Below are 17,579 nucleotides of genomic sequence, written 5' to 3'. Positions count from 1 at the left end.
TAGCCAATTGCGCACCGGAGAAAGTCGTGCTCCACTCTCACCACCATCAGAACATATCTTCAAAGCAATCAGCGAAAAGAAAAAAAAGCGACACACCGTCCCAGGGTGGGCTCAAACCTCCATCCTTTCTGTTAACAGCCGATCGCGCAAGCCAATTGCGCACCGGAGACAGTCGTGCTCCACTCTCACCCCCATAAGAACATATCTTCAAAGCTATCAGCGCAAAGAAAAAAAAAGCGACACACCGTCCCCGGGTGGGCTCGAAACTCCAACCTTTCGGTTAACAGCCGATCGCGCAAGCCAATTGCGCCACGGAGACAGTCCTGCTCCACTCTCACCACCATAAGAACATATCTTCAAAGCTATCAGCTCAAAGAAAGAAAAGCCCGCACACCCACCGGGTGGGCTCGAACCTTCAACCTTTCGTTTAACGGCCGAACGCACTAGCCAATTGCACCACGGAGACAGTCGTGCTCCACATTCACCACCATCAGAACATAACTTCAAAGCTATCAGCCCAAAGAAAAAAAAGCAACACACCACCCCCGGGAGGTCTCGAACCTCCAACCTTTCGGTTAACAGCCGATTGCGCTAGCCAACTGCGCCACGGTGACAGTCGTGCTCCACTCTCACCACCCTCAGAACATTTCTTCAGAGCTATCAGCCCAGAAGGAAAAAAAGCGCCGCACCACCACCGGTGGGCTCGAACCTCCAACCTTTCGCTTAACAGCCGATCGCGCTAGCAAATTGCGCCACGGAGACAGTCCTGATATACTCTCACCACCATCAGAACATATCTTCAAAGCTATCAGCCCAAAGAAAAAAAAGTGCCGCACCACCAGCGGGTGGGCTCGAACCTCCAACTTTTCAGTTAACTGCAATTCGCGCTAGCCAACTGCGCCACGGAGACAGTCGTGCTCCACTCTAACCACCGTCAGAACATTTCTTCACAGCTATCAGCCCAAAAAAAAGAAGCGCCGCACCACCACCGGGTGGGCTCGAACCTCCAACCTTTCGGCTAACAGCCGATCGCGCTAGCCAATTGCGCCACGGAGACAGTCGTGCTCCACATTCACCACCATCAGAACATATCTTCAAAGCTATCAGCGCAAAGAAAAAAAAGCGACACACCGTCCCCGGGTGGGCTCGAACTACCCACCTTTCGGTTAACAGCCGATCGCGCTCGCCAATTGCGCCATGGAGACAGTCGTGCTCAACTCTCACCACTATCAGAACATATCTTCAAAGCTATCAGCCCAAAGAAAAAATGCGCCGCACCACCACCGGGTGGGCTCGAACCTCCAACCTTTCGGTTAACAGTCGATCGCGCTAGCCAATTGCGCCACGGAGACAGTCCTGCATCACTCTCACCACCATCAGAACATATCTTCAAAGCTATCAGACCATAGAAAAAAAGCCCGCACCACCACCGGGTGGGCTCGAACCTCAACCCTTTCGGTTATCGGCCGAACGCGCTAGCCAATTGCGCCACGGAGACAGTCCTGCACAACTCTAGCCACCAACAGAACATATCCCAAAGCTATCAGCCCAAAGAAAAAAAAGCAACACGCCACTCCCGGGAGGGCTCGAACCTCCAACCTTTCGGTTAACCGCCGATTGCGCTAGCCAATTGCGCCACGGAGACAGTCGTGCTCCACTCTCACCCCCGTCAGAACATTTCTTGAGAGCTATCAGCCCAAAGGAAAAAAAGTGCCGCACCACCACCGGGTGGGCTCGAACCTCCAACCTTTTGGTTAACAGCCGATCGCGCTAGCCAATTGCGCCACGGAGAGAGTCGTGCTTCACTCTCACCACCAACAGAACATATCTTCAAAGCTATCAGCCCAAAGAAAAAAAAGAGCCGCACCACCACCGGGTGGGCTCGAGCCTCCAACTTTTCGGTTAACAGCATATAGCGCTAGCCAATTGCGCCACGAAGACAGTCGTGCTCCACTCTCGCCACCATCAGAACATATCTTCAAAGCTATCAGCCTAAAGAAAAAAAAGCGCCGCACCACCACCGCGTGGTTCGAACCTCCAACTTTTCGGTTAACAGCCGATCGCGCTAGCCAATTGCGCCACGGAGACAGTCGTGCTCCACTCTCACCACCATCAGAACATATCTTAAAAGCTATCAGCGCAAAGAAAAAAGAACACACCACTCCCGGGAGGGGTCGAATCTCCAATCTTTCGGTTAACAGCCGATCGCGCTAGCCAACTGCGCCACGCAGACAGTCCTGCTCCACTCTCATCACCATCCGAACATATCTTCAAAGCTATCAGCGCAAAGAAAAAAAAAGCGACACACCGTCCCCGGGTGGGCTCGAAACTCCAACCTTTCGGTTAACAGCCGATCGCGCAAGCCAATTGCGCCACGGAGACAGTCCTGCTCCACTCTCACCACCATAAGAACATATCTTCAAAGCTATCAGCTCAAAGAAAAAAAAGCCCGCACACCCACCGGGTGGGCTCGAACCTTCAACCTTTCGTTTAACGGCCGAACGCACGAGCCAATTGCGCCATGGAGACAGTCCTGCTTCACTCTAGCCACCATCAGAACATATCTTCAAAGCTATCAGCCCAAAGAAAAAAAAGCAACACACCACCCCCGGGAGGTCTCGAACCTCCAACCTTTCGGTTAACAGCCGATTGCGCTAGCCAACTGCGCCACGGTGACAGCCGTGCTCCACTCTCACCACCCTCAGAACATTTCTTCAGAGCTATCAGCCCAGAAGGAAAAAAAGCGCCGCACCACCACCGGGTGGGCTCGAACCTCCAACCTTTCGCTTAACAGCCGATCGCGCTAGCAAATTGCGCCACGGAGACAGTCCTGATATACTCTCACCACCATCAGAACATATCTTCAAAGCTATCAGCCCAAAGAAAAAAAAGTGCCGCACCACCAGCGGGTGGGCTCGAACCTCCAACTTTTCGGTTAACTGCAAATCGCGCTAGCCAACTGCGCCACGGAGACAGTCGTGCTCCACTCTAACCACCGTCAGAACATTTCTTCACAGCTATCAGCCCAAAAAAAAAGAAGCGCCGCACCACCACCGGGTGGGCTCGAACCTCCAACCTTTCGGCTAACAGCCGATCGCGCTAGCCAATTGCGCCACGGAGACAGTCGTGCTCCACATTCACCACCATCAGAACATATCTTCAAAGCTATCAGCGCAAAGAAAAAAAAGCGACACACCGTCCCCGGGTGGGCTCGAACTACCCACCTTTCGGTTAACAGCCGATCGCGCTCGCCAATTGCGCCATGGAGACAGTCGTGCTCAACTCTCACCACCATCAGAACATATCTTCAAAGCTATCAGCCCAAAGAAAAAATGCGCCGCACCACCACCGGGTGGGCTCGAACCTCCAACCTTTCGGTTAACAGTCGATCGCGCTAGCCAATTGCGCCACGGAGACAGTCCTGCATCACTCTCACCACCATCAGAACATATCTTCAAAGCTATCAGACCATAGAAAAAAAGCCCGCACCACCACCGGGTGGGCTCGAACCTCAACCCTTTCGGTTATCGGCCGAACGCGCTAGCCAATTGCGCCACGGAGACAGTCCTGCACAACTCTAGCCACCAACAGAACATATCCCAAAGCTATCAGCCCAAAGAAAAAAAAGCAACACGCCACTCCCGGGAGGGCTCGAACCTCCAACCTTTCGGTTAACCGCCGATTGCGCTAGCCAATTGCGCCACGGAGACAGTCGTGCTCCACTCTCACCCCCGTCAGAACATTTCTTGAGAGCTATCAGCCCAAAGGAAAAAAAGTGCCGCACCACCACCGGGTGGGCTCGAACCTCCAACCTTTTGGTTAACAGCCGATCGCGCTAGCCAATTGCGCCACGGAGAGAGTCGTGCTTCACTCTCACCACCAACAGAACATATCTTCAAAGCTATCAGCCCAAAGAAAAAAAAGAGCCGCACCACCACCGGGTGGGCTCGAGCCTCCAACTTTTCGGTTAACAGCATATAGCGCTAGCCAATTGCGCCACGGAGACAGTCGTGCTCCACTCTCGCCACCATCAGAACATATCTTCAAAGCTATCAGCCTAAAGAAAAAAAAAAGCGCCGCACCACCACCGCGTGGTTCGAACCTCCAACTTTTCGGTTAACAGCCGATCGCGCTAGCCAATTGCGCCACGGAGACAGTCGTGCTCCACTCTCACCACCATCAGAACATACCTTAAAAGCTATCAGCGCAAAGAAAAAAGAACACACCACTCCCGGGAGGGGTCGAATCTCAAATCTTTCGGTTAACAGCCGATCGCGCTAGCCAACTGCGCCACGCAGACAGTCCTGCTCCACTCTCATCACCATCCGAACATATCTTCAAAGCTATCAGCGCAAAGAAAAAAAAGCGACACACCGTCCCCGGGTGGGCTCGAAACTCCAACCTTTCGGTTAACAGCCGATCGCGCAAGCCAATTGCGCCACGGAGACAGTCCTGCTCCACTCTCACCACCATAAGAACATATCTTCAAAGCTATCAGCTCAAAGAAAAAAAAGCCCGCACACCCACCGGGTGGGCTCGAACCTTCAACCTTTCGTTTAACGGCCGAACGCACTAGCCAATTGCGCCACGGAGACAGTCCTGCTTCACTCTAGCCACCATCAGAACATATCTTCAAAGCTATCAGCCCAAAGAAAAAAAAGCAACACACCACCCCCGGGAGGTCTCGAACCTCCAACCTTTCGGTTAACAGCCGATTGCGCTAGCCAACTGCGCCACGGTGACAGTCGTGCTCCACTCTCACCACCCTCAGAACATTTCTTCAGAGCTATCAGCCCAGAAGGAAAAAAAGCGCCGCACCACCACCGGGTGGGCTCGAACCTCCAACCTTTCGCTTAACAGCCGATCGCGCTAGCAAATTGCGCCACGGAGACAGTCCTGATATACTCTCACCACCATCAGAACATATCTTCAAAGCTATCAGCCCAAAGAAAAAAAAGTGCCGCACCACCAGCGGGTGGGCTCGAACCTCCAACTTTTCGGTTAACTGCAAATCGCGCTAGCCAACTGCGCCACGGAGACAGTCGTGCTCCACATTCACCACCATCAGAACATATCTTCAAAGCTATCAGCGCAAAGAAAAAAAAGCGACACACCGTCCCCGGGTGGGCTCGAACTACCCACCTTTCGGTTAACAGCCGATCGCGCTCGCCAATTGCGCCATGGAGACAGTCGTGCTCAACTCTCACCACCATCAGAACATATCTTCAAAGCTATCAGCCCAAAGAAAAAATGCGCCGCACCACCACCGGGTGGGCTCGAACCTCCAACCTTTCGGTTAACAGTCGATCGCGCTAGCCAATTGCGCCACGGAGACAGTCCTGCATCACTCTCACCACCATCAGAACATATCTTCAAAGCTATCAGACCATAGAAAAAAAGCCCGCACCACCACCGGGTGGGCTCGAACCTCAACCCTTTCGGTTATCGGCCGAACGCGCTAGCCAATTGCGCCACGGAGACAGTCCTGCACAACTCTAGCCACCAACAGAACATATCCCAAAGCTATCAGCCCAAAGAAAAAAAAGCAACACGCCACTCCCGGGAGGGCTCGAACCTCCAACCTTTCGGTTAACCGCCGATTGCGCTAGCCAATTGCGCCACGGAGACAGTCGTGCTCCACTCTCACCCCCGTCAGAACATTTCTTGAGAGCTATCAGCCCAAAGGAAAAAAAGTGCCGCACCACCACCGCGTGGTTCGAACCTCCAACTTTTCGGTTAACAGCCGATCGCGCTAGCCAATTGCGCCACGGAGACAGTCGTGCTCCACTCTCACCACCATCAGAACATATCTTAAAAGCTATCAGCGCAAAGAAAAAAGAACACACCACTCCCGGGAGGGGTCGAATCTCCAATCTTTCGGTTAACAGCCGATCGCGCTAGCCAACTGCGCCACGCAGACAGTCCTGCTCCACTCTAATCACCATCCGAACATATCTTCAAAGCTATCAGCGCAAAGAAAAAAAAAGCGACACACCGTCCCCGGGTGGGCTCGAAACTCCAACCTTTCGGTTACAGTCGATCGCGCAAGCCAATTGCGCCACGGAGACAGTCCTGCTCCACTCTCACCACCATAAGAACATATCTTCAAAGCTATCAGCTCAAAGAAAAAAAAGCCCGCACACCCACCGGGTGGGCTCGAACCTTCAACCTTTCGTTTAACGGCCGAGCGCACTAGCCAATTGCGCCACGGAGACAGTCCTGCTTCACTCTAGCCACCATCAGAACATATCTTCAAAGCTATCAGCCCAAAGAAAAAAAAGCAACACACCACCCCCGGGAGGTCTCGAACCTCCAACCTTTCGGTTAACAGCCGATTGCGCTAGCCAACTGCGCCACGGTGACAGTCGTGCTCCACTCTCACCACCCTCAGAACATTTCTTCAGAGCTATCAGCCCAGAAGGAAAAAAAGCGCCGCACCACCACCGGGTGGGCTCGAACCTCCAACCTTTCGCTTAACAGCCGATCGCGCTAGCAAATTGCGCCACGGAGACAGTCCTGATATACTCTCACCACCATCAGAACATATCTTCAAAGCTATCAGCCCAAAGAAAAAAAACTGCCGCACCACCAGCGGGTGGGCTCGAACCTCCAACTTTTCGGTTAACTGCAAATCGCGCTAGCCAACTGCGCCACGGAGACAGTCGTGCTCCACTCTAACCACCGTCAGAACATTTCTTCACAGCTATCAGCCCAAAAAAAGAAGCGCCGCACCACCACCGGGTGGGCTCGAACCTCCAACCTTTCGGCTAACAGCCGATCGCGCTAGCCAATTGCGCCACGGAGACAGTCGTGCTCCACATTCACCACCATCAGAACATATCTTCAAAGCTATCAGCGCAAAGAAAAAAAAGCGACACACCGTCCCCGGGTGGGCTCGAACTACCCACCTTTCGGTTAACAGCCGATCGCGCTCGCCAATTGCGCCATGGAGACAGTCGTGCTCAACTCTCACCACCATCAGAACATATCTTCAAAGCTATCAGCCCAAAGAAAAAATGCGCCGCACCACCACCGGGTGGGCTCGAACCTCCAACCTTTCGGTTAACAGTCGATCGCGCTAGCCAATTGCGCCACGGAGACAGTCCTGCATCACTCTCACCACCATCAGAACATATCTTCAAAGCTATCAGACCATAGAAAAAAAGCCCGAACCACCACCGGGTGGGCTCGAACCTCAACCCTTTCGGTTATCGGCCGAACGCGCTAGCCAATTGCGCCACGGAGACAGTCCTGCACAACTCTAGCCACCAACAGAACATATCTTAAAGCTATCAGCCCAAAGAAAAAAAAGCAACACGCCACTCCCGGGAGGGCTCGAACCTCCAACCTTTCGGTTAACAGCCGATTGCGCTAGCCAATTGCGCCACGGAGACAGTCGTGCTCCACTCTCACCCCCGTCAGAACATTTCTTGAGAGCTATCAGCCCAAACGAAAAAAAGTGCCGCACCACCACCGGGTGGGCTCGAACCTCCAACCTTTTGGTTAACAGCCGATAGCGCTAGCCAATTGCGCCACGGAGAGAGTCGTGCTTCACTCTCACCACCAACAGAACATATCTTCAAAGCTATCAGCCCGAAGAAAAAAAAGAGCCGCACCACCACCGGGTGGGCTCGAGCCTCCAACTTTTCGGTTAACAGCATATAGCGCTAGCCAATTGCGCCACGGAGACCGTCGTGCTCCACTCTCGCCACCATCAGAACATATCTTCAAAGCTATCAGCCTAAAGAAAAAAAAGCGCCGCACCACCACCGCGTGGTTCGAACCTCCAACTTTTCGGTTAACAGCCGATCGCGCTAGCCAATTGCGCCACGGAGACAGTCGTGCTCCACTCTCACCACCATCAGAACATATCTTAAAAGCTATCAGCGCAAAGAAAAAAGAACACACCACTCCCGGGAGGGGTCGAATCTCCAATCTTTCGGTTAACAGCCGATCGCGCTAGCCAACTGCGCCACGCAGACAGTCCTGCTCCACTCTCATCACTATCTGAACATATCTTCAAAGCTATCAGCGCAAAGAAAAAAAAAGCGACACACCGTCCCCGGGTGGGCTCGAAACTCCAACCTTTCGGTTAACAGCCGATCGCGCAAGCCAATTGCGCCACGGAGACAGTCCTGCTCCACTCTCACCACCACAAGAACATATCTTCAAAGCTATCAGCTCAAAGAAAAAAAAGCCCGCACACCCACCGGGTGGGCTCGAACCTTCAACCTTTCGTTTAATGGCCGAACGCAGTAGCCAATTGCGCCACGGAGACAGTCCTGCTTCACTCTAGCCACCATCAGAACATATCTTCAAAGCTATCAGCCCAAAGAAAAAAAAGCAACACAACACCCCCGGGAGGTCTCGAACCTCCAATCTTTCGGTTAACAGCCGATTGCGCTAGCCAACTGCGCCACGGTGACAGTCGTGCTCCACTCTCACCACCCTCAGAACATTTCTTCAGAGCTATCAGCCCAGAAGGAAAAAAAGCGCCGCACCACCACCGGGTGGGCTCGAACCTCCAACCTTTCGCTTAACAGCCGATCGCGCTAGCAAATTGCGCCACGGAGACAGTCCTGATATACTCTCACCACCATCAGAACATATCTTCAAAGCTATCAGCCCAAAGAAAAAAAAGTGCCGCACCACCAGCGGGTGGGCTTGAACCTCCAACTTTTCGGTTAATTGCAAATCGCGCTAGCCAACTGCGCCACGGAGACAGTCGTGCTCCACTCTAACCACCGTCAGAACATTTCTTCACAGCTATCAGCCCAAAAAAAAGAAGCGCCGCACCACCACCGGGTGGGCTCGAACCTCCAACCTTTCGGCTAACAGCCGATCGCGCTAGCCAATTGCGCCACGGAGACAGTCGTGCTCCACATTCACCACCATCAGAACATATCTTCAAAGCTATCAGCGCAAAGAAAAAAAAGCGACACACCGTCCCCGGGTGGGCTCGAACTACCCACCTTTCGGTTAACAGCCGATCGCGCTCGCCAATTGCGCCATGGAGACAGTCGTGCTAAACTCTCACCACCATCAGAACATATCTTCAAAGCTATCAGCCCAAAGAAAAAATGCGCCGCACCACCACCGGGTGGGCTCGAACCTCCAACCTTTCGGTTAACAGTCGATCGCGCTAGCCAATTGCGCCACGGAGACAGTCCTGCATCACTCTCACCACCATCAGAACATATCTTCAAAGCTATCAGACCATAGAAAAAAAGCCCGCACCACCACCGGGTGGGCTCGAACCTCAACCCTTTCGGTTATCGGCCGAACGCGCTAGCCAATTGCGCCACGGTGACAGTCCTGCACAACTCTAGCCACCAACAGAACATATATTAAAGCTATCAGCCCAAAGAAAAAAAAGCAACACGCCACTCCCGGGAGGGCTCGAACCTCCAACCTCTCGGTTAACAGCCGATTGCGCTAGCCAATTGCGCCACGGAGACAGTCGTGCTCCACTCTCACCCCCGTCAGAACATTTCTTGAGAGCTATCAGCCCAAAGGAAAAAAAGTGCCGCACCACCACCGGGTGGGCTCGAACCTCCAACCTTTTGGTTAACAGCCGATCGCGCTAGCCAATTGCGCCACGGAGAGAGTCGTGCTTCACTCTCACCACAAACAGAACATATCTTCAAAGCTATCAGCCCAAAGAAAAAAAAGAGCCGCACCACCACCGGGTGGGCTCGAGCCTCCAACTTTTCGGTTAACAGCATATAGCGCTAGCCAATTGCGCCACGGAGACAGTCGTGCTCCACTCTCGCCACCATCAGAACATATCTTCAAAGCTATCAGCCTAAAGAAAAAAAAAGCGCCGCACCACCACCGCGTGGTTCGAACCTCCAACTTTTCGGTTAACGGCCGAACGCACTAGCCAGTTGCGCCACGTAGACAGTCCTGCTTCACTCTAGCCACCATCAGAACATATCTTCAAAGCTATCAGCCCAAAGAAAAAAAAGCAACACACCACTCCCGGGAGGTCTCGAACCTCCAACCTTTCGGTTAACAGCCGATTGCGCTAGCCAATTGCGCCATGGTGACAGTCGTGCTCCACTCTCACCACCGTCAGAACATTTCTTCAGAGCTATCAGCCCAGAAGGAAAAAAAGCGCCGCACCACCACCGGGTGGGCTCGAACCTCCAACCTTTCGCTTAACCGCCGATCGCGCTAGAAAATAGCGCCACGGAGACAGTCCTGATATACTCTCATCACCATCAGAACATATCTTCAAAGCTATCAGCCCAAAGAAAAAAAAGTGCCGCACCACAAGCGGGTGGGCTCGAACCTCCAACTTTTCGGTTAACTGCAAATCGCGCTAGCCAACTGCGCCACGGAGACAGTCGTGCTCCACTCTCACCACCGTCAGAACATTTCTTCACAGCTATCAGCCCAAAAAAAAGAAGCGCCGCACCACCACCGGGTGGGCTCGAACCTCCAACCTTTCGGCTAACAGCCGATCGCGCTAGCCAATTGCGCCACGGAGACAGTCGTGCTCCACATTCACTACCATGAGAACATATCTTCAAAGCTATCAGCGCAAAGAAAAAAAAGCGACACACAGTCCCCGGGTGGGCTCGAACCTCCAATCTTTCGGTTAACAGCCGATCGCGCTAGCCAACTGCGCCACGGAGACAGTCCTGCTCCACTCTCATCACCATCAGAACATATCTTCAAAGCTATCAGCCTAAAGAAAAAAAAAGCGCCGCACCACCACCGGGTGGTTCGAACCGCCAACCTTTCGGTTAACAGCCGATCGCGCTAGCCAATTGCGCCACGGAGACAGTCGTGCTCCACTCTCACCACCATCAGAACATATCTTCAAAGCTATCAGAGCAAAGAAAAAAGCAACAAACCAATACCGGGTGGGCTCGAAACTCCAAGCTTTCGGTTAACAGCCGATCTCGCTAGCCAATTGCGCCACGGAGACAGTCGTGCTCCAGTATCACCACCATCAGAACATATTTTCAAAGCTATCAGCGCAACGAAAAACGCGACACACCACTCCCGGGAGGGCTCGAACCTCCAACCTTTCGGTTAACAGCTGACCGCGCTAACCAATTGCGCCACGGAGACAGTCGTGCTCCACTCTCACCACCATCAGAACATATCTTCGAAGCTATCAGCGCAAAGAAAAAAGCAACACACCACTCCCGCGAGGGCTCGAAACTCCAATTTTTCGGTTAACAGCCGAACGTGCTAGCCAATTGCGCCACGGAGACAGTCGTGCTCCACTCTCACCACCGTCAGAACATTTCTTCAGAGCTATCAGCCCAAAAAAAAAGCCGCACCACCACCGGGTGGGCTCTAACCTCCAACCTGTCGGTTAAGAGCCGATCGCGCTAGCCAATTGCGCCACGGAGACAGTCCTGCTCCTCTCTCACCACCATCAGAACATATCTTCAAAGCTATCAGCCCATAGAAAAAAAGCCCGCACCACCACCGGGCTGGCTCAAACCTCCAAGCTTTCGGTAAACATACGATCGCGCTAGCCAATTGCGCCACGGAGACAGTCGTGCTCCACTCTCACCACCATCAGAACATATCTTCAAAGCTATCAGTGCAAAGAAAAAAGCAACACACCAATCCCGGGAGGGCTTGAAACTCCAATTTTTCGGTTAACAGCCGAACGTGCTAGCCAATTGCGCCACGGAGACAGTCGTGCTACAATCTTACCACCTTCAGAACATTTCTCCAAAGCCATCAGCGCAAAGAAAAAAAAGCGCCGCACCACTACCGGGTGGGCTCGAAACTCCAAGCTTTCGGTTAACAGCCGATCGCGCTAGCCAAATGCGCCACGGAGACAGTCCTGCTCCAATCTCACCACCATGAGAACGCATCTTCAAAGCTATCAGCCCAAAGAAAAAAAAAGCAACACACCACTCCCGGGAGGGCTCGAACCTCCAACCTTTCCGTTAACAGCCGATTGCGCTAGCCAATTGCGCCACGGAGACAGTCGTGCTCCACTCTCACCACCATCAGAACATATCTTCAAAGCTATCGGCCCAAAAAAAAAATTTCCGCACCACCACCACGTGGGCTCGAACCTCCAACTTCTCGGTTAACTGCCGATCGCGCTAGCCAATTGCGCCACGGAGACAGTCGTGCTCCACTCTCACCACCGTCAGAACATTTCTTCAAAGCTATCAGCGCAAAGAAAAAAGCAACACACCACTCCCGAGAGGGCTCGAACCTCCAACCTTTCGGTTAACAGCCGATAGCACTAGCAAATTGCGCCACGGAGACAGTCCTGCTATACTCTCACAACCATAGGAACATATCTTCAAAGCTATCAGCCCAAAAAAAAATTTCCGCACCACCAACACGTGGACTCGAACCTCCAACTTTTCGGTTAACTGCCGATCGCGCTAGCCAATTGCGCCACGGAGACAGTCGTGCTCCACTCTCACCACCGTCAGAACATTTCAGCAGAGCTATCAGCCCAAAGAAAACGAAGCGCCGCACCCCCACCGGGTGGGCTCGAAGCTCCAACCTTTCGGTCAACAGCAGACCGCACTAGCCAATTGCGCCACAGAGACAGTCATGCACCAGTCTCACCACCATCAGAACATAATTTCAAAGCTATCAGCGCAACGAAAAACGCGACACACCACTCCCGGGAGGGCTCGAACCTCCAACCTTTCGGTTAACAGCTGACCGCGCTAGCCAATTGGGTCAGGAGACAGTCGTGCTCTACTCTCACCACCATTAGAACATATTTTCAAAGCTGTCAGCGCAAAGAAAAAAGCACCACACCACTCCCGGGAGGGCTCGAACCTCCAACCTTTCGGTTAACAGCCGATTGCACTAGCCAATTGCGCCACGGAGACAGTCGTGCTCCACTCTCACCACCGTCAGAACATTTCTTCAGAGCTATCAGCCCAAAGGAAAAAAGAGCCGCACCACCACCGGGTAGGCTCGAACCTCAAACTATTTGGTTAACAGCCGATCGCGCTAGCCAATTGCGCCACAGAGACAGTCGTGCTCCACTCTCACCACCATGAGAACATTTCTTCAGAGCTATCAGCCCAAAGAAAAAAAGCGCTGCACAACCACCGGGTGGGCTCGAACCTCCAACCTTTCAGTAAACAGTCGATCGCGCTAGCCAATTTGGCCATGGAGACAGACGTGCTCCACTCTCACCACCATTAGAAAATATCTTCAAAGCTGTCAGCGCAAAGAAAAAAGCAACACACCACTCCCGGGAGAGCTCAAACCTACAATTTTTCGGTTAACAGCCCAAGGTGCTAGCCAATTGCACCATAGAGACAGTCGTGCTCAGATCTCACCACCGTGAGAACATGTCTCCAAAGTTATCAGCGCAAAGAAAAAAGCAACACACCACTCCCAGGAGGGCTCAAACCTCCAACCTTTCGCTTAACAGCCGATCGCGCTAGCAAATTGCGCCACGGAGACAGTCGTGCTCCACTCTCACCACCGTCAGAACATTTCTTCAGAGCTATCAGCCCAAAGAAAAAGAAGCGCCACACCACCACTGGGTGGGCTCGAACCTCCATCCTTTCTGTTAACAGCCGATCGCGCTAGCCAATTGCGCACCGGAGACAGTCGTGCTCCAGTCTCACCCCCATAAGAACATATCTTCAAAGCTATCAGCGCAAAGAAAAAAAAAGCGACACACCGTCCCCGGGTGGGCTCGAAACTCCAACCTTTCGGTTAACAGCCGATCGCGCAAGCCAATTGCGCCACGGATACAGTCCTGCTCCACTCTCACCACCATCAGTACATATCTTCAAAGCTATCAGCTCAAAGAAAAAAAAGCCCGCACACCCACCGGGTGGGCTCGAACCTTCAACCTTTCGTTTACCGGCCAAACGCATTAGCCAATTGCGCCACGGAGACAGTCCTGCTTCACTCTAGCGACCATCAGAACATATCTTCAAAGCTATCAGCCCAAGGAAAAAAAAGCAACACACCACTCCCGGGAGGGCTCGAACCTCCAACCTTTCGGTTAACAGCCGATTGCGCTAGCCAATTGCGCCACGGTGACAGTCGTGCTCCCCTCTCACCACCGTCAGAACATTTCTTTAGAGCTATCAGCCCAAAGGAAAAAAAGCGCCGCACCACCACCGGGTGGGCTCGAACCTCCAACCTTCCGCTTAACAGCCGATCGCGCTAGCAAATCGCGCCACGGAGACAGTTCTGATATACTCGCACCACCATCAGAACATATCTTCAAAGCTATCAGCCCAAAGAAAAAAAGTGCCGCACCACCAGCGAGTGGGCTCGAACCTCCAATTTTTCGGTTAACTGCAAATCGCGCTAGCCAACTGCGCCACGGAGACAGTCGTGCTCCACTCTAACCACCGTCAGAACATTTCTTCACAGCTATCAGCCCAAAAAAAGAAGCGCCGCACCACCAACGGGCGGGCTCGAACCTCCAACCTTTCGGCTAACAGCTGATCGCGCTAGCCAATTGCGCCACGGAGACAGTCGTGCTCCACATTCACCACCATCAGAACATTTCTTCAAAGCTATCAGCGCAAACAAAAAAAAGCGACACACCGTCCCCGGGTGGGTTCGAACCTCCAACCTTTCGGTTAACAGCCGATCGCGCTCGCCAATTGCGCCATGGAGACAGCCGTGCTCCACTCTCACCACCATCAGAACATATCTTCAAAGCTAGCAGCCCAAAGAAAAAAAGCGCCGCACCACCACCGGGTGGTCTCGAACCTCCAACTTTTCGGTTAACAGTCGATCGCGCTAGCCAATTGCGCCACGGAGACAGTCCTGCATCACTCTCACCACCATCAGAACATATCTTCAAAGCTATCAGACCATAGAAAAAAAGCCCGCACCACGACCGAGTGGGCTCGAACATCAACCCTTTCGGTTAACGGCCGAACGCGCTAGCCAATTGCGCCCCGGAGACAGTCCTGCACAACTCTAGCCACCAACAGAACATATCTTAAAGCTATCAGCCCAAAGAAAAAAAAGCAACACGCCACTCCCGGGAGGGCTCGAACCTCCAACCTTTCGGTTAACAGCCGATTGCGCTAGCCAACTGCGCCACGGAGACAGTCGTGCTCCACTCTCACCCCCGTCAGAACATTTCTTGAGAGCTATAAGCCCAAAGGAAGAAAAGCGCCGCACCACCACCGGGTGGGCTCGAACCTCCAACCTTTTGGTTAACAGCCGATCGCGCTAGCCAATTGCGCCACGGAGAGAGTCGTGCTCCCCTCTCACCACCAACAGAACATATCTTCAAAGCTATCAGCCCAAAGAAAAAAAAGCGACGCACCACCACCGGGTGGGCTCGAACCTCCAACTTTTCGGTTAACAGCATATAGCGCTAGCCAATTGCGCCACGGAGACAGTCGTGCTCCACTCTCGCCACCATCAGAACATATCTTCAAAGCTATCAGCCTAAAGAAAAAAAAGCGCCGCACCACCACCGCATGGTTCGAACCTCCAACTTTTCGGTTAAGAGCCGATCGCGCTAGCCAATCGCGCCACGGAGACAGTCGTGCTCCACTCTCACCACCATCAGAACATATCTTCAAAGCTATCAGCCTAAAGAAAAAAAAGCGCCGCACCACCACCGGGTGGTTCGAACCGCCAACCTTTCGGTTCACAGCCGAATCGCGCTAGCCAATTGCGCCACGGAGACAGTCCTGCTCCACTCTCACCACCATAAGAACATATCTTCAAAGCTATCAGCTCAAAGAAAAAAAAAGCCCGCCCACCCACCGGGTGGGCTCGAACCTTCAACCTTTCGTTTAACGGCCGAACGCACTAGCCAATTGCGCCACGGAGACAGTCCTGCTTCACTCTAGCCACCATCAGAACATATCTTCAAAGCTATCAGCCCAAAGAAAAAAAAAGCAACACACCACTCCGGGTACGTCTCGAACCTCCAACCTTTCGGTTAACAGCCGATTGCGCTAGCCAATTGCGCCACGGTGACAGTCGTGCTCCACTCTCACCACCGTCAGAACATTTCTTCAGAGCTATCAGCCCAGAAGGAAAAAAAGCGCCGCACCACCACTGGGTGGGCTCGAACCTCCAACCTTTCGCTTAACAGCCGATCGCGCTAGCAAATTGCGCCACGGAGACAGTCCTGATATACTCTCACCACCATCAGAACATATCTTCAAAGCTATCAGCCCAAAGAAAAAAAAGTGCCGCACCACCAGCGGGTGGGCTCGAACCTCCAACTTTTCGGTTAACTGCAAATCGCGCTAGCCAACTGCGCCACGGAGACAGTCGTGCTCCACTCTCACCACCGTCAGAACATTTCTTCACAGCTATCAGCCCAAAAAAAAGAAGCGCCGCACCACCACCAAGTGGGCTCGAACCTCCAACCTTTCGGCTAACAGCCGATCGCGCTAGCCAATTGCGCCACGGAGACAGTCGTGCTCCACATTCACCACCATCAGAACATATCTTCAAAGCTATCAGCGCAAAGAAAAAAAAGCGACACACCGTCCCCGGGTGGGCTCGAACTACCAACCTTTCGGTTAACAGCCGATCGCGCTCGCCAATTGCGCCATGGAGACAGTCGTGCTCAACTCTCACCACCATCAGAACATATCTTCAAAGCTATCAGCCCAAAGAAAAAATGCGCCGCACCACCACCGGGTGGGCTCGAACCTCCAACCTTTCGGTTAACAGTCGATCGCGCTAGCCAATTGCGCCACGGAGACAGTCCTGCATAACTCTCACCACCATCAGAACATATCTTCAAAGCTATCAGACCATAGAAAAAAAACCCCGCACCACCACCGGGTGGGCTCGAACCTCCAATCTTTCGGTTAACAGCCGATCGCGCTAGCCAACTGCGCCACGGAGACAGTCCTGCTCCACTCTCATCACCATCAGAACATATCTTCAAAGCTATCAGCCTAAAGAAAAAAAAGCGCCGCACCACCACCGGGTGGTTCGAACCACCAACCTTTCGGTTAATAGCCGATCGCGCTAGCCAATTGCGCCACGGAGACAGTCGCGCTCCACTCTCACCACCATCAGAACATATCTTCAAAGCTATCAGAGCAAAGAAAAAAGCAACAAACCAATACCGGGTGGGCTCGAAACTCCAAGCTTTCGGTTAACAGCCGATCGCGCTAGCCAAATGCGCCACGGAGACAGTCCTGCTCCACTCTCACCACCATCAGAAGATATCTTCAAAACTATCAGCCCGAAGAAAAAAAAGCGCCGCACCACCACCGGGTGGGCTCGAAACTCCAACCTTTCGGTTATCAGCCGATCACGCTCGCCACTTGCGCCACGGAGACAGTCCTGCTCCACTCTCACCACCATCAGAACATATCTTCAAAGCTATCAGCCAAAAGAAAAAAAAGCGCCACACCACTACCCGGTGGGCTCGAAACTCTAAGCTTTCGGTTAACAGCCGATCGCGCTAGCCAATTGCGCCACGGAGACAGTCCTGCTCCACTCTCACCACCACCAGAACATATCTTCAAAGCTATCAGCCCAAAGAAAAAAAAGCGCCACACCACCACCGGGTGGGCTCTAACCTCCAACCTGTCGGTTAAGAGCCGATCGCGCTAGCCAATTGCGCCACGGAGACAGTCCTGCTCCTCTCTCACCACCAT

At 53.0% G+C, this 17,579-nt stretch overlaps 2 non-coding genes across 2 annotated transcripts; both read right to left on the bottom strand.

Annotated features, from left to right (window-relative positions):
• Positions 1-9,384: 9,384 nt before the first annotated feature.
• On the bottom strand, positions 9,385-9,461 carry TRNAN-GUU (transfer RNA asparagine (anticodon GUU)). The gene has a single exon. It is a non-coding gene; the product is annotated as a tRNA-Asn (tRNA).
• Positions 9,462-10,568: 1,107 nt separating this feature from the next.
• Positions 10,569-10,642, bottom strand: TRNAN-GUU (transfer RNA asparagine (anticodon GUU)). Its single transcript has one exon. It is a non-coding gene; the product is annotated as a tRNA-Asn (tRNA).
• Between the last annotated feature and the right edge of the window lie 6,937 nt (positions 10,643-17,579).

This window comes from Rhipicephalus microplus, chromosome 9 (assembly GCF_043290135.1).
Source record: "Rhipicephalus microplus isolate Deutch F79 chromosome 9, USDA_Rmic, whole genome shotgun sequence".
NCBI classification, from domain to species: Eukaryota; Metazoa; Arthropoda; class Arachnida; order Ixodida; family Ixodidae; genus Rhipicephalus; species Rhipicephalus microplus.
This window is presented reverse-complemented; position numbering and strand designations above follow the sequence as displayed.